A 7552-nucleotide genomic window follows, 5' to 3' on the forward strand; every position below is an offset into this window, starting at 1 on the left:
GCAATGAGAATCATTCACTGTCCCAAGCAGAAGACTAGATATTTATTATTTGCAATGACTGACCCCAAGAGGCTATAGACTTACAAAGAGTAGGGTAAGAAAACAAACTGAAAACAAGTATTAAGTCTACAAAGTAAAAATAGGATCCCCAGCCTGCATTCCCAATTCAGGCAATTAGAAAACTCATCTATGGAATAATGGAACAAGAAACCATATAATACAGTAACCAAAGAACCTGTAACATAGGAACAGTCGCTCACCAAGAAAAAGTTAAGCTCACTCGCAACCTACAATGAAGCCTACTATTGAACTGCCTACTCATGCACATAAGCTTCCAATTTAGATTTCTAGTTAGAAAACAGACATCCATGGATCATCGAAAGTTAAAAAAAAAAAAAAAGGCCTAGGAATAAACAGAAACAATACCTGCAACAAATGAAAAATGAGGAAAAAAAAAAACCTCCATAATTAATGAAATAACATTGAATATGTAAATAAGAATGTGTTTTTTAAAAAGCAGAAAGGGCTCTTGGAAAATTAAAAGCAGAAATATCCAGCAGAAAGCTAAAAATAACATTGAGGAATGAACAAAAAGGAAAAATTGGTGAGGGCAGACAGGAGGCAGGACAGTAAGTGAAAAAAATATAATAAAACCAAATTATGTGGTCCAACATCCAATACAACAGAAGTTCCAGGAAGAACAGAGAAAACACAGAAATTACCAAGTAAATAAAACAAGAAAATGTGCAAGACTGAAGAACACCAAGCCTTAGATTGAAAGGACCCAATGAGTATAAAGCACAACTTAATATATGTATATACATATATATATATATATATACATACACACACACACATATAAAGGTATATTACAGTGACATTTCAGAATATCAGGTAAAAGAAGCTTATAAATATTACAGAGAAAGAAAATGTTATAAACAAAGGGATGGTATGGATAAACAACAAGGTCCTACCATATAGCACAGAGAACTATATTCAATACCCTGAGATAAACCATAATGGAAAAGAATATAAAAAAGAATGTATAATTGTATCACTTTGCTATACAGCAGAAATTAACACAACATTGTAAATCAACTACACTTCAATTAAAAAAAAAAAAACACCAAGGGATGGTAATCAAAATGGCTTTGGCCCTCTCAGTAGCAACAGTGGAAACAAAACAAGGAAGTGAATGCCTTCAAGGCTCCGAAGGAAATGCTTTCAAGCTATAATTTTATACCCAGCTATACTATCAGTGCAAAAGGAAAATAAAAACATTTTTAGACATGTAAAGTATCAAAAAAAGAAAAATGAAAAGAAAATCTGGGATCTAGGAAAAGGGAGCTCTGACACAGGGCAGAGACAAATTCCCCAGGATGATGGTGAAGGGAAGCTAAACAGCTTAAGTTAGAACACATAGAGGTCTTCAAGAAGATATCCAAGGAGGAAAAAGATTAACTGGTAGATTACCTTATATATTTGACCACAGAGAGGAGTTCGGCTAACAGAGCAGAAAGTATAGGAACAGAAATGCAGCAAGTTAATAATAAATTTCTAAACTACGGACAAAACACACTCAAAAGGTCATATAAAAAAGGAAATATAATCAGTCACCTACTTGGTTCTTACAATAACATGAACATTGAACATACTGATTTAAACAGAAATTGTAATATATTTATTATATATTTACTACACTGTATTTATTTACAGATTACATATGCTACATAAAATATACTATATGCTACATATATTTACATGTTTATACACACATAAATCTCACAATTTATGATGAGAGAGGGTACATAAAAGTGGTAAATCCTCATTTTCAGTAGATCAGTAGATGTCAATCCAAAAACCAAGCTGTATAAAAATTTCTACGTTTTTTTTTTTTTTTTTTTTAGAACAACAGAGGAAAATAACATATAAGCTGCTAAAAGAAATGGTAATTGCCTCTGGGACTAAGACAAGATGGCTGGAAAAATTAGAATAGGAGACAACAAGAGAGAAAAGAGAAAGATCTGGGAAGAGACAAATAAGTCACTCACAGAAACTTTATTCCTTTTCAATTCTGTAAGATTAAAATTTCCTAGACTGGCCAAAGAGTGAGATTCACCAGTCCAAGGTTCATAACGGATTATGGACAATAGTCTTGGGCCACCATCAGATCCCATCCCAAGTGCCTGACTCTAATTTGGACCAGAGACAAGGTGTTACCTCCAGAAAACAAGAGTTTGTCAGCTTTCTTCAGCAGGCCTTTATCCCTTGTTACAGGAAATTGATTAAAACAAAAAATCAATCCTATCAAATCTGCTAAACTGTACTCTCTGATGTTCACTGATCAGAGGAAATATCTTGAACCAAGCAGGATTCCAGAGAATTCTTTATTAAAAGTACACTCAATAATTGCAGAATGCCAGATCTAAGGCTGTCAACTAATGCTTTCTTCTCCCTTTGCCTGGGCTTACACTCCTTCTTGGCTTCCTTGACTCTGCTACTCTGACTCAACTCCCCATAAAACAATTACTATTTCAAAGAATTCATGAGAAAATGACATTAAATACAATTCATTATAATGAATTTTGCTTGATATTTAATTTTGTTGTAACACAGATACTATAGATCTGATCAAACAAGAGAAGAAATTTGTATTCAGAAAAACTAGAATTAAAACACTCTATATTCAGATTTATTTAAATCAATTCGTAGTTAAAATTCTAGACATTTTGTTTATACCTATAAATAATATGCTTGTGTTTTTCTTCAGGCTTGAGACCCAAAATGACATAATAGCCCAGACCTCACCTAATTTCTATTGCATTACATGGTCAGATTCAAACTTAAGAATAAGTCAAAAGATGTCTTGTAGCCCAGAAGTACTCTTCAAACGACCACGGCTTAAAAGCTGAGAATGATTCCATACTCAAAAGTGTACTTTAGGGCAGTTATCTAAATCAGCCTATCCCTAATTACCAGATAAGCATCAAAGGTTTTCCAGCGCCTCCAAAACAAAGTTATCTGTCGGGTTCTCCTCAGGATGAATTTTTGGCCCTCAAGTCTGGCTCTTAACCAGGCCAGCCTTCAAAGTGGGGAGGATCATTCCTAGGGAATGTAATCAATGACATTCAATGCTCTCCAACACAAGTATTCTGCATGACCATCTAGAGATAAGGAAGTAAACCAAAAGCCCATGAATTTCAATTCCTCTTTCGAATATTTCTAATACATTCCAACACTAATTTTGATGAAGATAAAAATGACACCAAAATAATAACCTATTATAATAAAACAATATAAGGGATCATTTTTTAAACAGAATAGAGTTTCTGAGAATAAAATCCAGCAAAACTATTACCATACCAGATTTAAGGGGACCTCTACAAAATTTTAAATCTTTTTCTTTATATTCTGAATGAAAGCCTTCTTCACCAAGTAGACAATGATCCATAAAAAAGAATTACTCCACATTAACATTGGTAGCAGGTGTAAGAAATTTTATGATAAATAAAATCCAGATATTGGTGGTATCCTATTTTTCTTAGTTTGAAAATTATCAATTTCTCAATCTGTACTTGACTATAAAAAAAATAATCTAGGTAAATTTTGAACTGCTTTAAAACTGTTGCATTGGTTCTTGCCTTAAGGAGACAATCTTAAGGATTACTTCTTGACTAAGGTTGCCCATTTGGAAGTTACACAGATTTATTTGTAAATAGTCATATATGAGACAAGTTAGTAAAGGAGTAGTTCACAAAGTAATTCCTAGTGATATAGCATTTGGTCCTATAACTTACAACCCGGAATTTCTGTCCTAAACTTGACCTCTCCTCCAAGGAATTAGAGAACACTCAAGATTACATAATTCCTTCATCAAGATTCTCTGGAAAGTGGAATCTACCTAGTATAAAAACCAGAAATGTAGTAGCAAATCTAGTTATCTGTCCACTTTGTCCAAATGCCTTTGATCCCCTAAACTCACTTTTTTTCTCCATAATGCAACAAGTCCAACTCCTAAATCCTGCTCACCCTCTGTCAAACCACCCACAGGTTTTGATAACGACAGTCCTTTTTTTAAATTAATTTTTATTGGAGTATAGTTGCTTTTACAATGTTGTGTTAGTTTCTACTGTACAGCAAAGTCAACCAGCTATACATATATCCCCTCTGATCAAGAATTAGATCCCATCCAAGTATTAAAAAATAATCTAGCCACATGATTCCAAATGGACATTTCTTAAATTACCTATTTCACACACAGCTTGTTACACTTCCTGATCAGACAGAATTGAGACTATTCACACCAACAGAGTACTGCTACTATTATTGGGCTATTCATCAGTACATATTAAGAGCCTTCTAGCTGTTAATGCCATGTTTAAAGCCTTGTGGTAATAAAGCATACAATATGAGGGTATTTACAAAAGTAGTATGTCGCCTGTAATTCAAATACGCAGACTTAGTGTTCGGTTCTGATCTTTCCCCACAAAACCATACACCACACGTTTGTTAAGTTGCCAATGTAGCTTGAGTTTTAGTTTCATTTTCTTTTTTGTTCACCCTATTGGTATACCAATATAAATAAACGACTGCTATTTTAAACAAAGAGCTGAGAGAGGATCAAACAAGGCAGGGAACTTGGATAGTAGAGGATTTATGAGACACATAAGCCCCCCGTGTTCTGACCTAGAAAGATAGATGGAGAACCTATCTACAAAGGCTGAACGGTGCAAAAACAAAAGGGATAGACAACAATCTGACAGTCCTAACCTGTGCGGTTTCCTGTAAAGCTAAAAACTGAGACAATTTCACAACCATTTAGTGAAAAGTCTTAAATTTTAAATTATTAATCCTGATATTTACCTTAGTTCTTCACCACCCTTTGAAACCCCATGCAGTGTCCCAAGACAGTCTTCCTTGTTTGGTCCTAGACTGAGGACGGGGCGCGAGAAAGACAAACGAATGGGAAACGTTTAAGAGTTCCTAAGATTCTTCAGAAAGTACCGCAGCCTGGGGGCCGCCCATACGTCTGGGATATCAGAGAGATTATGCCGGAACCTCCCACGCAAAACACTACAGTTTCCGAAAAAGTTCCCGGCGCCCCGCCCCGCACCCGGGCCTACACCGTTGCTTTCCTCTCCGAAACCCCCTAACTCACAAGTGTCCTCGGGGAAGACTAAGCAGGAGAATCTACCGGCACCGCCAGCCCAGGAGCTCCAGAGCCGGAGCAGGGACGGCCCGGCGCGCTCGGTCCTAGCTTTCTCCAGAGCCAAAGGTGGTAGTGCCCGCGCGGAATGGGTAGGCCCGGCTCCGGCTCCGGATTGCGATCTAATTCCCGGGCTCGGCGGCCGGGGAGGTACGACACAAGAAAAGGCAGGGGCAGCAAGGGTGAGGGAACTCGAGGGAGGTGGCAAGAGACGGAAGACCAAAATGTAGCCGGAAGAAAGCGGCGTAGAAAGCCCTGTCGGAAACACCCGGAAGACCGACGTGACCCCGGATGGAAACGGCGAGTACGGGGACGAAGGTCATACTTCCGGCAGCCGCCTCACTCTCTCCTGCGAGGTCTTCGCTCGAGTGCGCAAGCGCACGGCTCTTGGGGGCCCGGCTGGGAGGGCGTGCGACGTTCAGCAGCTGCGAGAGCGAGCGCGAGCGCGTAGGGGAAGGGCTGGGACTGCCTAGAGAAAGGCGGAGCGGCAGACGGAGGAGGGTGGTTGGCAGAGCGCTGCCCTGGACCCGCTCCTCAAGCTCAAATTCTGATAAACATTTTTTTTACTGATCCTTCCTGTCTCTCAGCCGGGTGACTCCTCCCCAGAGAAGATTTTCCTGGCCAAGTTTTCCCTCACTCTTCTACACTGATCAGTATTAAGCTTTGTTTTTCCCCGTTAATGAACTGAGAGCTGCTTGGGGACCCTTATTTATCTATAAAGCCCGGACTCAACTCCCTGCCTTAGTAGCTAACATTCACTAATAAAACAAATATTTAATATTTATTCTTGAGTGAGCTTTAATAGTTGTGAAAATATAAGTTGTTGAAATTTATTCGTGTAAATCTGTTAACAATATTCCTTTATTGTCCTTTTTACTCCTGAAATTTGTAACTTGTGTCTTTTTTCTTTTTTCCTGATCGACCCGGCAAGAGGCAATATTAATCTCACTGATTTCAAATCTCAAAGTCAACTTTTGGTTTCATAGATTTTCTTTATTTTTCTTTTCTCTTTCATTGATTTCTACTGTTATGTTTATTTCCTTTATTCTTTTTTTTTTTGAAGTTTTTAAAATTAATTTTCCAGTTTCTTGGAAACTGAGGTCTTTGATTTGAGATGTTTCTTCCTTTGTAATATAGGCATTTAGTGGTATGAGTTTCCTTCAAAGTACTGTGTTAGCTGTATCCCACACATTTTAATATATTGTGTTTTCATTTTACTTCATTTCAAAATACTTTCTAATTTCCCTATATGGGTTTTTTTCTTTGATCCTCGGATTATTTATGTTATTTAGTCTCCAAGTATCAGACTTTCCAGATACCTTTCTGTTTTTGATTTCTAATTCAATCCCATTATCATCAAAGAACATATTTCATATAATTCGAATCATTTTAAATTTATTGAGATTTGTTCTGTGGCCCAGAATATGGTTGGTCTGTCTTGGTAAGTGTTCAGTGTACATTTAAAATAAATGTGTATTCTGTAGCTGTTGGGTGAAATGCTCCACAAATGTGAATCACGTCAAGTTGCCTGATATCACTGTTCAAATCTAAATCCTGGGGGGGATTTAGAACATACTTACTGATTTTCTGTCTACTTATTTTATTAATTATTAAGGGAAGAGCACTGAAATCCCTCACTATAATTATGGATTTTTCTAGTTTTCCTTGCTGTTCTATCAGTTTTTGCTTTATGTGTTGTGAAGCTCTGCTGTTAGTTGCATAAACATTTAGAATTGTTCTATTATTTAGGTGAATTTATCTTTAATGAAATGAATATGAAAATTATTATGTCATTATGAAATGATTCACTTTATAAATGACCCTCTTTTTTTCCTGGTAATATTCTTTGCTCTAACTGTACTCTGTCTGATGGTAATACAATCACTACAGCTTTCTTTTTTATAGCGTTAACATGGTTTTTTTTGTTTTTTTGGGGGGGGTTTTTTTTTTTTGGTTTTTTTTTTTTGGTTTTTTTTGCTGTATGCAGGCCTCTCACCGCTGTGGCCTCTCCCGTTGCAGAGCACAGGCTCTGGATGCACAGGCCCAGCGGCCATGGCTCACGGGCCCAGCCGCTCCACGGCATGTGGGATCTTCCCGGACCAGGGCACGAACCCGTGTCCCCTGCATCAGCAGGCGGACTCTCAACCACTGTGCCACCAGGGAAGCCCAACATGGTTTATTTTTAAGGGAAAAAGTTATTCCAGTTCTACAAAAGTCTTCCAGGAATTTGAAGGGTAAATACTTCCCAGATCATTCTATAAAGACAGCATTACTCTGGTACCCAAACTCAAGATGTTCCAAGAAAAGAAAACAATGGGCCAATAGCCTCATAAACATAGATGCAAA

The 7552-nt window shown here is 37.5% G+C and overlaps 1 protein-coding gene across 5 annotated transcripts in view; it reads right to left on the minus strand.

Annotated features, from left to right (window-relative positions):
• The window catches only part of TENT2 (terminal nucleotidyltransferase 2), a 58321-nt gene extending 52838 nt beyond the window's left edge, over nucleotides 1-5483 (minus strand). Inside the window, exons 1-2 of one of the 5 annotated variants that reach the window (XM_027100742.1) lie at nucleotides 5159-5483; nucleotides 4864-4932 (exon numbers count right to left, since the gene is read on the minus strand). The gene's annotated coding sequence lies outside the window, so the exon portion shown is untranslated. The remainder of the gene's footprint in view (nucleotides 1-4863; nucleotides 4933-5158) is intronic. The other 4 variants (XM_027100743.1, XM_027100746.1, XM_027100745.1 and 1 more) reach the window with 4 other exon arrangements.
• Nucleotides 5484-7552: the final 2069 nt, after the last annotated feature.

Source organism: Aethalodelphis obliquidens, unplaced genomic scaffold (genome assembly GCF_003676395.1).
Source record: "Aethalodelphis obliquidens isolate GAN/ISIS:26980383/991018 unplaced genomic scaffold, ASM367639v1 scaffold4, whole genome shotgun sequence".
NCBI classification, from domain to species: Eukaryota; Metazoa; Chordata; class Mammalia; order Artiodactyla; family Delphinidae; genus Aethalodelphis; species Aethalodelphis obliquidens.